Source organism: Cryptotermes secundus, unplaced genomic scaffold (genome assembly GCF_002891405.2).
Source record: "Cryptotermes secundus unplaced genomic scaffold, Csec_1.0 scaffold3778, whole genome shotgun sequence".
Lineage (NCBI taxonomy): Eukaryota > Metazoa > Arthropoda > Insecta > Blattodea > Kalotermitidae > Cryptotermes > Cryptotermes secundus.
The window spans coordinates 5,134-17,690 of record NW_019742065.1 but is presented as its reverse complement, the minus strand read 5'-3'; the positions used below and the strand labels follow the sequence as shown (position 1 = coordinate 17,690).

Sequence of the window (12,557 nt, the reverse complement as noted above, 5' to 3'; positions counted from 1 at the left end):
AGGCAGGAAATAACAGCGGAGGAGGAAGTGACCACACCTACTCCATATACCATTTCTGCTACAGCAGTAGCTCCTCACCTATACCACCGGTAGGGAGGATCAAATTCAGGACCCTACCTGGGAACCCAGGAGACAACCAGAGATTCCAGCAACGGCCAACGGAAGTTCTAACTCAAGGGAAGAACCCAGGACTAGGTATTGGCTGCGAAGCATACAGGCAGACACACAAGCAACATCCAACGACCCTTCCGCGGAAGTGATAGAGGAACAAACCAATACTGAGGTTGCAGGAACCGAACCACTCACAAATCCAACAGTTGATGTAGTAGACGATCAGATAGGGGAGAACGATGATGCACCACTCCCAAGGTATAACCTTCGCCCACTCCCAGGCAGGAGAAGTTAGATAAAAATTTCCCGAGTGCTGAAGACTTTGTTTAATTTCAGGTATAGTTGCTGGAGTAGGAAACACACCTGACTTGGGTAAGGGACTTGTATTTTTGCGAGAACGCGAACTCTTAGTCACCAGAAACTACTGGAATCTGGTGATCAATTTCGATGTTCAGTGGTACCAAACTGCCCTACAATTCATCGAGCAAGTTTTTAACCAATTGAAGGAGCCGGACCCATCAAACACAGGAAGGAAAATTTATAAATTGGGAAGAAGTGGAACAGGCACGTGCTGCCTGGATCAAGTAGCTCAGGAACTAATTACACTTTCTAGGTTGTTACCCGCCATGTTAGGTGGGTGTCACCACGGCATGGCGCGTCCTCAGGTTGCGGATGGAGGAGACGCCCTCCATTTTTGGAGGGAAGCTGTGAATATATTGAATAAGCAGTCGTGGACAGCCGACAAGGGGTGGCCCTCCAGCTTGGGGGTTGGGCGTGGGGCTAACAACTCCTAACCATAAAAAATCATTACGTTACGAAAATGAACACAGAGCCTCGGACCTGGACTGATTCCTTGGATAAACGACCTAAGCTAATGAAAATGGATATGAGATTTGGCACTTGGAATGTACGAAGTTTGTATAGGGCAAGTTCGCTCAGGGCAGTGGCAGAAGAAATCTTAAAATATTAGTTAGATTTAGCGGGAGTACAGGAGGTCAGATGGGATGGAGGTGGCATTGCACCAGCAGGAGACTACATTTTTCTATGGAAAGGGGAATGAAAATCATGAATTAGGTACAGGTTTTTTCATACATAAGAGAATCGTATCAGCAGTAAAGACGGTAGAATTCGTTAGTGATAGGATATCATATATAATACTAAAAGGTCGCTGGTGTGATATCATCGTTATGAATGTTCACGCCCCAACAGAAGATAAAATTGATGACATAAAGGATAGATTCTATGAAGAAATAGAACATGTACGTGATAAATTCCCGAAGTACCATATGAAAATTTTGTTAGGAGATTTCAATGCCAAAGTAGGGAGGGAAGACATTTTCAAACCAACAATTGGGAATGAGAGTTTGCATGAAATTAGTAATGATAATGGAATTAGAGTAGTAAACTTTGCTGCATCAAAAAATCTTACTGCCTAAAGTACAATGTTCCCACATCATAACATCCATAAATTTACTTGGACATCTCCCGATGGGAAGATACACAATCAAATAGACCATATTTTGATAGATAGGAGACGGCACTCAAGCGTACTTGATGTCCAGTCATTCAGGGCAGCTGATTGTGTTACTGACCACTACCGAGTGGTGGCAAAGGGTAGGGAAAGACTGGCAGTGAGCAAACAAACAACACACAGAGTTCATATGGAGAGGTTCAATGTCAAGAAATTAAAAGAGGTAGAGGATAAAGAGCAGTATCGTGTTGAAATCTCAAATAGGTTTGCGGCTTTGGAAAACTTGGACACTGATGTGGATGTTAATAAAACTTGGGAAACTATTATAGAGAATATAAAAATGTCTGCCAAAGAAAGTCTAGGTTATTATGAACCGAAGAAGCATAAGCCATGGTTCGATGAAGGATGCTCAAAATTATTAGATCAAAGAAAGCAGGCCAAATTGCAATGGTTACAGGATCCAAGCGAGTTAAATGGGGATAATCTGAACAATATAAGATGTGAAACCAGCAGGCATTTCAGGAACAAAAAGAGGGAATATCTGAAAGACAAAATGGATGAGCTTGCAATGAACACTATGAACAAGAATATTAGAGACCTGTATAGAAGAATAAGTGACTTTAAGGGGGGTTACCAGCCTAACAGTAACTTAGTGAAGGATGAGAATGGTGATCTGCTTGCAGATTCCCACAACATTTTGAATAGGTGGAGGAACTGCTTCTCTCAGTTATTGAATGTACATAGGGTCAGTGATGTTAGGCAGACAGAAATCGATACAGCTGAGCTGTTAATACCTAATCCTAGCCCTTTTGAGGTTGAAAGTGCTGTTGCAAAATTGAAACAGTATAATAAATCGCCAGGTAGTGATCAAATTCCGACAGAATTTATTCAAGCAGGAGGCGAAATATTATGTTCTAAGATCGACAGTCTAATTACATCTATTTAGCATAAGGAAAAATTGCCTGATCAGTGGAGGGAGTCTATTATTGTACCAGTTCACAAGAAGGGTAATAAAACTGACTGTAGTAATTATCGGGTGATATCACTGCTATCAACTTCATATAAAATTTTCTCCATTATTTTTCTTTCAAGGTTAAGTCCATATGTAGATGAAATTATTGGGGATCATCAGTGTGGGTTTTGACAACAGATCAGCTACAGATCACATCTTTTGCATTCGTCAAATATTGGAGAAAAAATGGGAGTATGATGAGACGGTACATCAGCTATTTGTAGACTTCAAGAAAGCCTATGATTCAGTTAGGAGGGAAGTATTGTACAGTATTCTAATAGAGTTTGGGATACCCATGAAACTAGTTAGGGTGATTAAAATGTGTTCAAACGAAACGTATAGTAAAGTAAGTGCAGTTAAATGTTTGTCTGATAAATTTCCTATCCAGAATGGTCTAAAACAAGGAGATGCTTTATTGCCACTCATTTTCAACTTTGCTTTAGAATATGCAATTAGGAAGGTCCAGGGAAACCAGGTGGGACTGAAATTAAACGGGACACGTCAGCTGCTGTTCTACGCCGATGATTTGAATCTACTGCGTGATAATGTAGATACCATAAAGAAAAACACACAAACTTTAATTGATGCAAGTAAAGAGGTTGGTCTAGAAGTAAACACAGAGAAAATTAAGTATATGTTACTGTCTCATCACCAAAATGCAGGGCAAAATCATGACATAAAGATAAGAAACAGATGTTTTGAAAATGTGGCACAATTCAGATATTTTGGGAACAACGATAACAGATCGAAACCTTATTCAGGAAGAAATTAAGAGGCGCTTGAACTCGGGTAATGCTTGCTACCATTCAGTCCAGAACTTTTTGTCTTCTTACCTGTTGTCCAAAAACATAAAATTTAGAATATACAAAACTATAACTAGCGATGTGGGTGACGTGCATTGAGTATGCAGTTTTCGTCGTGCAGTGTATCCTAATTACATACTTTTAATTAATTTTTGCTGTCATTATGAACTGATAAAAGTATGTTTTGAAGTTGAATTTGTAGAAATTGTGTTCTGTTTACATTTGTATTTTGTGCAGTCCCTATGGAAACTGGTTTCTACACTGCAAACCGGTGATCCAGTATGCCATAGAAAAGATTATGAACGAAAATCCAGCTTTGCATTTGCTGAGGAAACGTATCAGGATGGCTCTGAAGCAGCAAAACCCTTTTCAACCATATCTGAACTACAAAGAAATCTTTTCCAATCAGATCATCTGGTGAGCTGAGAGGAAGTGATGGATGGCACAAGCACACTAGAGTACCTATAACCTTGTGCTGTTAGGGGACAGCATTGGTGTCTTGTGAACTGACCCATGAAATTTCACTTCTGTGAAACGTAGAAAAGTTGTGTGTCTGCAGACCTTCTCATGATTGGCTTGGCTCTATTGAGTTGGTTTATTGTAATCCATTCCATTCAATTTACTCTGTTGCTGGTGCAGTGTATCTTAAATACATACTTTTAATTAATTTTTGCTGTCATTATGAACTGACAAAAGTATGTTTTGAAGTTGAATTTGTAGAAATTGATGTTCTGTTTACAGTTGTATTTTGTTCAGTGCCTATGGAAACTGGATTCTATGCTGCAAACCGCTGATCCAGTATGCCACAGAAATGATTATGAATGAAAATCCAGCTTTACATTTGCTGAGGAAAGGTATCAGGATGGCTCTGAAGCAGCAAACCTTTTCAACCATATGTGAACTACAAAGAAATCTTTTCCAATCAGATCATCTGGTGAGTTGAGAGGAAGTGATGGATGGCATAAGCACACTAGAGTACCTATAACCTTGTGCTGTTAGGGGACAGCATTGGTGTCTTGTGAACTGACCCATGAAATTTCACTTCTGTGAAACGTAGAAAAGTTGTGTGTCTGCAGACCTTCTCATGAATGACTTGGCTCTATTGAGTTGGTTTATTGTAATCCATTCCATTCAATTTACTCTGTTGCTGGTGCAGTGTATCTTAAATACATACTTTTAATTAATTTTTGCTGTCATTATGAACTGACAAAAGTATGTTTTGAAGTTGAATTTGTAGAAATTGATGTTCTGTTTACATTTGTATTTTGTTCAGTGCCTATGGAAACTGGTTTCTACGCTGCAAACCGTTGATCCAGTATGCCACAGAAAAGATTATGAATGAAAATCCAGCTTTACATATGCTGAGGAAACGTATCAGGATGGCTCTTAAGCAGCAGACCTTTTGAACCATATCAGAACTACAAAGAGATCTTTTCCAATCAGATCATCTGGTGAGTTGAGAGGAAGTGATGGATGGCATAAGCACACTAGAGTACCTATAACCTTGTGCTGTTAGGGGCCAGCATTGGTGTCTTGTGAACTGACTCATGAAATTTCACTTCTGTGAAACGTAGAAAACTTGTGTGCCTGCAGACCTTCTCATGAATGACTTGGCTCTATTGAGTTGGTTTATTGTAATCCATTCCATTCAATTTACTCTGTTGCTGGTGCAGTGTATCTTAAATACATACTTTTAATTAATTTTTCCTGTCATTATGAACTGACAAAAGTATGTTTTGAAGTTGAATTTGTAGAAATTGATGTTCTGTTTACATTTGTATTTTGTTCACTGCCTATGGAAACTGGTTTCTACACTGCAAACCGTTGATCCAGTATGCCACAGAAAAGATTATGAACGAAAATCCAGCTTTACATAAGCTGAGGAAACGTATCAGGATGGCTCTTAAGCAGCAGACCTTTTGAACCATATCAGAACTACAAAAAGATCTTTTCCAATCAGATCATCTGGTGAGTTGAGAGGAAGTGATGGATGGCATAAGCACACTAGAGTACCTATAACCTTGTGCTGTTAGGAGCCAGCATTGGTGTCTTGTGAACTGACTCATGAAATTTCACTTCTGTGAAACGTAGAAAACTTGTGTGCCTGCAGACCTTCTCATGAATGACTTGGCTCTATTGAGTTGGTTTATTGTAATCCATTCCATTCAGTTTACTCTGTTGCTGGTGCAGTGTATCTTAAATACATACTTTTAATTAATTTCTGCAGTCATTATGAACTGACAATAGTATGTTTTGAAGTTGAATTTGTAGAAATTGATGTTCTGTTTACATTTGTATTTTGTTCAGTGCCTATGGAAACTGATTTCTATGCTGCAAACCGTTGATCCAGTATGCCACAGAAAAGATTATGAATGAAAATCCAGCTTTACATATGCTGAGGAAACGTATCAGGATGGCTCTTAAGCAGCAGACCTTTTGAACCATATCAGAACTACAAAAAGATCTTTTCCAATCAGATCATCTGGTGAGTTGAGAGGAAGTGATGGATGGCATAAGCACACTAGAGTACCTATAACCTTGTGCTGTTAGGAGCCAGCATTGGTGTCTTGTGAACTGACTCATGAAATTTCACTTCTGTGAAACGTAGAAAACTTGTGTGCCTGCAGACCTTCTCATGAATGACTTGGCTCTATTGAGTTGGTTTATTGTAATCCATTCCATTCAGTTTACTCTGTTGCTGGTGCAGTGTATCTTAAATACATACTTTTAATTAATTTCTGCAGTCATTATGAACTGACAATAGTATGTTTTGAAGTTGAATTTGTAGAAATTGATGTTCTGTTTACATTTGTATTTTGTTCAGTGCCTATGGAAACTGATTTCTATGCTGCAAACCGTTGATCCAGTATGCCACAGAAAAGATTATGAATGAAAATCCAGCTTTACATATGCTGAGGAAACGTATCAGGATGGCTCTTAAGCAGCAGACCTTTTGAACCATATCAGAACTACAAAAAGATCTTTTCCAATCAGATCATCTGGTGAGTTGAGAGGAAGTGATGGATGGCATAAGCACACTAGAGTACCTATAACCTTGTGCTGTTAGGAGCCAGCATTGGTGTCTTGTGAACTGACTCATGAAATTTCACTTCTGTGAAACGTAGAAAACTTGTGTGCCTGCAGACCTTCTCATGAATGACTTGGCTCTATTGAGTTGGTTTATTGTAATCCATTCCATTCAGTTTACTCTGTTGCTGGTGCAGTGTATCTTAAATACATACTTTTAATTAATTTCTGCAGTCATTATGAACTGACAATAGTATGTTTTGAAGTTGAATTTGTAGAAATTGATGTTCTGTTTACATTTGTATTTTGTTCAGTGCCTATGGAAACTGATTTCTATGCTGCAAACCGTTGATCCAGTATGCCACAGAAAAGATTATGAATGAAAATCCAGCTTTACATATGCTGAGGAAACGTATCAGGATGGCTCTTAAGCAGCAGACCTTTTGAACCATATCAGAACTACAAAAAGATCTTTTCCAATCAGATCATCTGGTGAGTTGAGAGGAAGTGATGGATGGCATAAGCACACTAGAGTACCTATAACCTTGTGCTGTTAGGAGCCAGCATTGGTGTCTTGTGAACTGACTCATGAAATTTCACTTCTGTGAAACGTAGAAAACTTGTGTGCCTGCAGACCTTCTCATGAATGACTTGGCTCTATTGAGTTGGTTTATTGTAATCCATTCCATTCAGTTTACTCTGTTGCTGGTGCAGTGTATCTTAAATACATACTTTTAATTAATTTCTGCAGTCATTATGAACTGACAATAGTATGTTTTGAAGTTGAATTTGTAGAAATTGATGTTCTGTTTACATTTGTATTTTGTTCAGTGCCTATGGAAACTGATTTCTATGCTGCAAACCGTTGATCCAGTATGCCACAGAAAAGATTATGAATGAAAATCCAGCTTTACATATGCTGAGGAAACGTATCAGGATGGCTCTTAAGCAGCAGACCTTTTGAACCATATCAGAACTACAAAGAGATCTTTTCCAATCAGATCATCTCGTGAGTTGAGAGGAAGTGATGGATGGCATAAGCACACTAGAGTACCTATAACCTTGTGCTGTTAGGGGCCAGCATTGGTGTCTTGTGAACTGACTCATGAAATTTCACTTCTGTGAAACGTAGAAAACTTGTGTGCCTGCAGACCTTCTCATGAATGACTTGGCTCTATTGAGTTGGTTTATTGTAATCCATTCCATTCAATTTACTCTGTTGCTGGTGCAGTGTATCTTAAATACATACTTTTAATTAATTTCTGCAGTCATTATGAACTGACAATAGTATGTTTTGAAGTTGAATTTGTAGAAATTGATGTTCTGTTTACATTTGTATTTTGTTCAGTGCCTATGGAAACTGATTTCTATGCTGCAAACCGTTGATCCAGTATGCCACAGAAAAGATTATGAATGAAAATCCAGCTTTACATATGCTGAGGAAACGTATCAGGATGGCTCTTAAGCAGCAGACCTTTTGAACCATATCAGAACTACAAAGAGATCTTTTCCAATCAGATCATCTCGTGAGTTGAGAGGAAGTGATGGATGGCATAAGCACACTAGAGTACCTATAACCTTGTGCTGTTAGGGGCCAGCATTGGTGTCTTGTGAACTGACTCATGAAATTTCACTTCTGTGAAACGTAGAAAACTTGTGTGCCTGCAGACCTTCTCATGAATGACTTGGCTCTATTGAGTTGGTTTATTGTAATCCATTCCATTCAGTTTACTCTGTTGCTGGTGCAGTGTATCTTAAATACATACTTTTAATTAATTTCTGCAGTCATTATGAACTGACAATAGTATGTTTTGAAGTTGAATTTGTAGAAATTGATGTTCTGTTTACATTTGTATTTTGTTCAGTGCCTATGGAAACTGATTTCTATGCTGCAAACCGTTGATCCAGTATGCCACAGAAAAGATTATGAATGAAAATACAGCTTTACATATGCTGAGGAAACGTATCAGGATGGCTCTTAAGCAGCAGACCTTTTGAACCATATCAGAACTACAAAGAGATCTTTTCCAATCAGATCATCTCGTGAGTTGAGAGGAAGTGATGGATGGCAGAATCACACTAGAGTACCTATAACCTTGTGCTGTTAGGGGCCAGCATTGGTGTCTTGTGAACTGACTCATGAAATTTCACTTCTGTGAAACGTAGAAAACTTGTGTGCCTGCAGACCTTCTCATGAATGACTTGGCTCTGTTGAGTTGGTTTATTGTAATCCATTCCATTCAATTTACTCTGTTGCTGGTGCAGTGTATCTTAAATACATACTTGTAATTAATTTTTGCTATCCAGCTTTACATTTGCTGAGGAAACGTATCAGGGTGGCTCTGAAGCAGCAAACCTTTTCAACCATATGTGAACTACAAAGAAATCTTTTCCAATCAGATCATCTGGTGAGTTGAGAGGAAGTGATGAATGGCACAAGCACACTAGAGTACCTATAACCTTTTGCTGTTAGGGGCCAGCATTGGTGTCTTGTGAACTGACCCATGTAATTTCACTTCTGTGAAACGTAGAAAACTTGTGTGCCAGCTGACGTTCTCATGAATGACTTGGCTCCATTGGGTTGGTTTAGTGTAATCAATTCCATTCAATTTACTCTGTAGCTGATGTAGCCTGGATGTGCAGTTTTAGTCCTACAGTGTATCTTTTATACATTCAGGGTTGGGTGCTGAAACTTCCTTTTTGTGAAGACGCATTGTGAAGGGAGGGGAGGTCGCAGGGAAGTGGGGATAGGCTCTGCGAACACAGCAGCTGCAGAAGTTTCTAATTCTCCTCAGTAGGAATCATGAGGTGGACGAGTGAGCAGCATGCGTTTGCTGTCGAAGCCTATTTTTCAAACAACCATTCGTATGTGGAGGTGCATCATGTGTTCTGTACTCACTTCGGAATTATGCCCAGAGGTCCAGTTCCCGACCGAAAATCAATTGTTTTGTGGGTAGAGAACTTTAGGACAACCGGGAATGTAGTTAAAAAATCATCAGGTCGATAACGTACCGTTACGATGCCAGAAAATGTGGAGGCAGTTTGACAGTCAATTTTGAGATCTCCAAGACGCTCCGCTTGCAAACATGAAGTCGCCCTAGACATATCCAATCGTTCAATGCACCGAATTCTTCACGAACATGAAGTCCCAACTGAAAGTCGGCATTGTTCATACTGTATATAGGATTGTAAATAACAGTGTAATTAGAGTAGGATGTACTGGGATTGTGATTTACTTCCCCGAACCAACCCGTCCACGACTGATCCAGAGCAATCCTAGCCCAAACGAAAGGCAGAACGGATGCAACTAGCAGTAAGGCTTATAACAAACCTAGTTAAGGGTGAGGGACTAATAATAGTAGACAGGGGATGCTTTCTTGATGGAACAAGGAAAACGTAATTTAGTATTATTTCACTAGCCCCCTTTAGGCATAACAAAGTGGTGCCAGTGATAGAGGGGCCAGCCAACAAAGAATGCTCGACTACCGCGCTACCGGCACATAGTATTTTCATCAACACCCTTCTTAAGACGTAACAGATGTTGGCAGCTGTATGCAACGAAGAAGGCCCAGAGCCAGGACAATCCTAGCTGAGAGTAATCTAGTATCATTTTCATCAACCCCCCCCCCTTACAGCGTAATATGTGGTGGCAGTGGAGGGATACCTACACGCCCCCCTGTCACCACGGCGTAACAAGTGGTGGCAGCGGCAGGCTACCTACATGCCCCCTGTCACCACGGCATAACAAGCCAATTACAACCCAAAGAAAAAGTACAGACAGACAGTCGTGTTTACCGCCACAATGTCCCCAGCAGTGGAGCATTTGACTCGTACATACTTGCGTCGCCCAGCCGTTCTCTATATTGGGTCTGCTGGCAAGCCAACAGAATGAGTAGAGCAGATTGTGTACATCCTGTCGGAGGCAGACAAGAGCCACAAGTTGCTGGAGATCCTTGGATGTGGTGTCACAACTCCAGTCATTATATTCGTAATTCAGAAGAAAGGGGCAATGTGTTGGCAGGGGGGTTAGAGGAGCATGGTGGCAAGGGCCAAGAACAACAAGAATACGCACTAGCAGGCCTCAAGTCGGCCATCAATGTGGCCGGTCGAGGTATTGATATCAAGGACGTATCCATGGTCATCAACTACAAGTGATGATGGCCAAGTGCATAGAAGAGTATATATAACCCATCATATTGGTCGAACGGATCGTGCAGGAAAACATGGTATGGGAGTCTCATTCTGCACCAAGGATGATTCTGAACTGTTTTATGACTTGACGCATACGATACTGTCTAGTCCAGTGTCGACATGCCCTCCTGAACTACTGAACCATCCAGATGCTCAGCACAAGCCCGGCACTGTCGTAACAAAGAAACGTGGGGAGGAGAAAATATTTGCATAAAGAGACCAGAGTGAAACCATCTGAGGAAGCAACATTTATATGAACTTTCATACAAAATCACGAAAAGTAAAACAGTTCCGTCTAGCTGTGACTGGTGAAGATTTTTCTTATTTCAATTATTTATGCCCTTGCATGTTTCGATCTTCAGAGACCATCATCAGAGAGACACCTTTACATCAATACAGTTAGAAGCCACTATTATAATACATGTTCTAAAAGTTAAAATGTATACTTACAATATTAATAATATACACTAGGTATAAAATCTAGTCTTTACAACTACAGCGGCCATTCCAATACATTAAAATATTTATAATTGGTTTGTTAAGACACTATTAAAATTCGTAAACTAAGCAGGTTCGTGTCGTCCCTCTTGTTATTTCTTTTGACGGGGGCGAATGTGCACCACCTTGTCGTTCTCGAGAAGAGGGTTCTTTGATGGAGTTCTGTATGTTTGTGGTGCGCTTAACTTCGCCGACAAGCGGCGGTGGCTCGATCGCGATAGTTCGCTTGCGGACTAAAGCCACAGAGTTTTTTACTTTTGAATAACGACAAATGATTAGACAATATTTCTGCAGGATAAGCACTCAAGGTATTATCTTGTGGAATATGACGCCATATAAGCAGGTTGAAGTTTGTCTGCTTTTGGTAGAAGCGTACTGCCTCCAATTTCAGGGTTGAAAAATAAATCAATTATGCAACCACCAGGCAAGAACTTTCATCGGTCTGTCAGCCAAAAATCGCTCCAACTGGTAGGAAAATGGCTCCCCACTACGTAACATTTCCCATTTGTCTATACTTACATATTGACTGCACTGCCACAAGAACGTCCATCCTAACACGTCTACACTTCAGTCCTGGTGATTAAAACGCGACGGCATCCACTGATAGTAAATAACAAAACAATGTGTACTCTCATCAGTGTCTTTTCAGTTTTCCATGATTTATGCGAAGCCTTTTTAGCGGCAGATATTCTGCTGTGGAAACTAACCAATCCTACTCTGAAAAACTTCACAGAGAAGTATACAGTAGGAGCAGTACAACTCATGCAGTCACAGGAGCAAGACACAACAAAGAGCACAATACACACTGAATGTAGGAAGTGTGATCCCATAGAGGAGGATTGGCGTGATTTGCGTATTTGACATACGACGTAAGGATGACAAATCCTGAAAGGTTTTAATATTTAGAATTTATTATTATACATGACATACATTACATACATTTTAGTCATTTTTAGAATGAAGACGTCATGGCATGCAGTGCAGTAGATTGACGTGCATAGAAACACACCTGAAGATGGCACATTAGTGTTGAAACATGTAGTGTAAAAGTGAAGAGAAAGGTAAAATTGTGTGCAATGTAAGACGGTTAGCATAAATACACAGTGCAAAGTGCCGGATGAAACTACTGTGCGCAAAAATTACTTGAAGCAGTGTTACAATTTTACAATTGAAAGCATTAGAGATAAGATTCAAGATAATTTTGTGTGGGTATCAATTGACGAAACACAAGATTGTGAGGGACGGTCTATTGCAAATTGTATAGTTGGATCCCTTAATAAGAATGAGCAATCTACCCAGTATCTTCTTGCGGTAGAGCAATTTGAAACCACAAATAGCTCCGCATTTTCCGAATTTTTTATCAATTCCATGAATTTACTATGGCCGAATGACATTCAGTATGAGCACGTATTGCTCTTTGTGACTGATGGCGCAAGTTATATGA

At 39.9% G+C, this 12,557-nt stretch overlaps 1 pseudogene; it reads left to right on the top strand.

Moving 5' to 3' along the window:
• The first annotated feature begins 3,740 nt into the window (after positions 1-3,740).
• Positions 3,741-10,829, top strand: LOC111873035 (annotated as a pseudogene).
• The last annotated feature ends 1,728 nt before the right edge of the window (positions 10,830-12,557 follow it).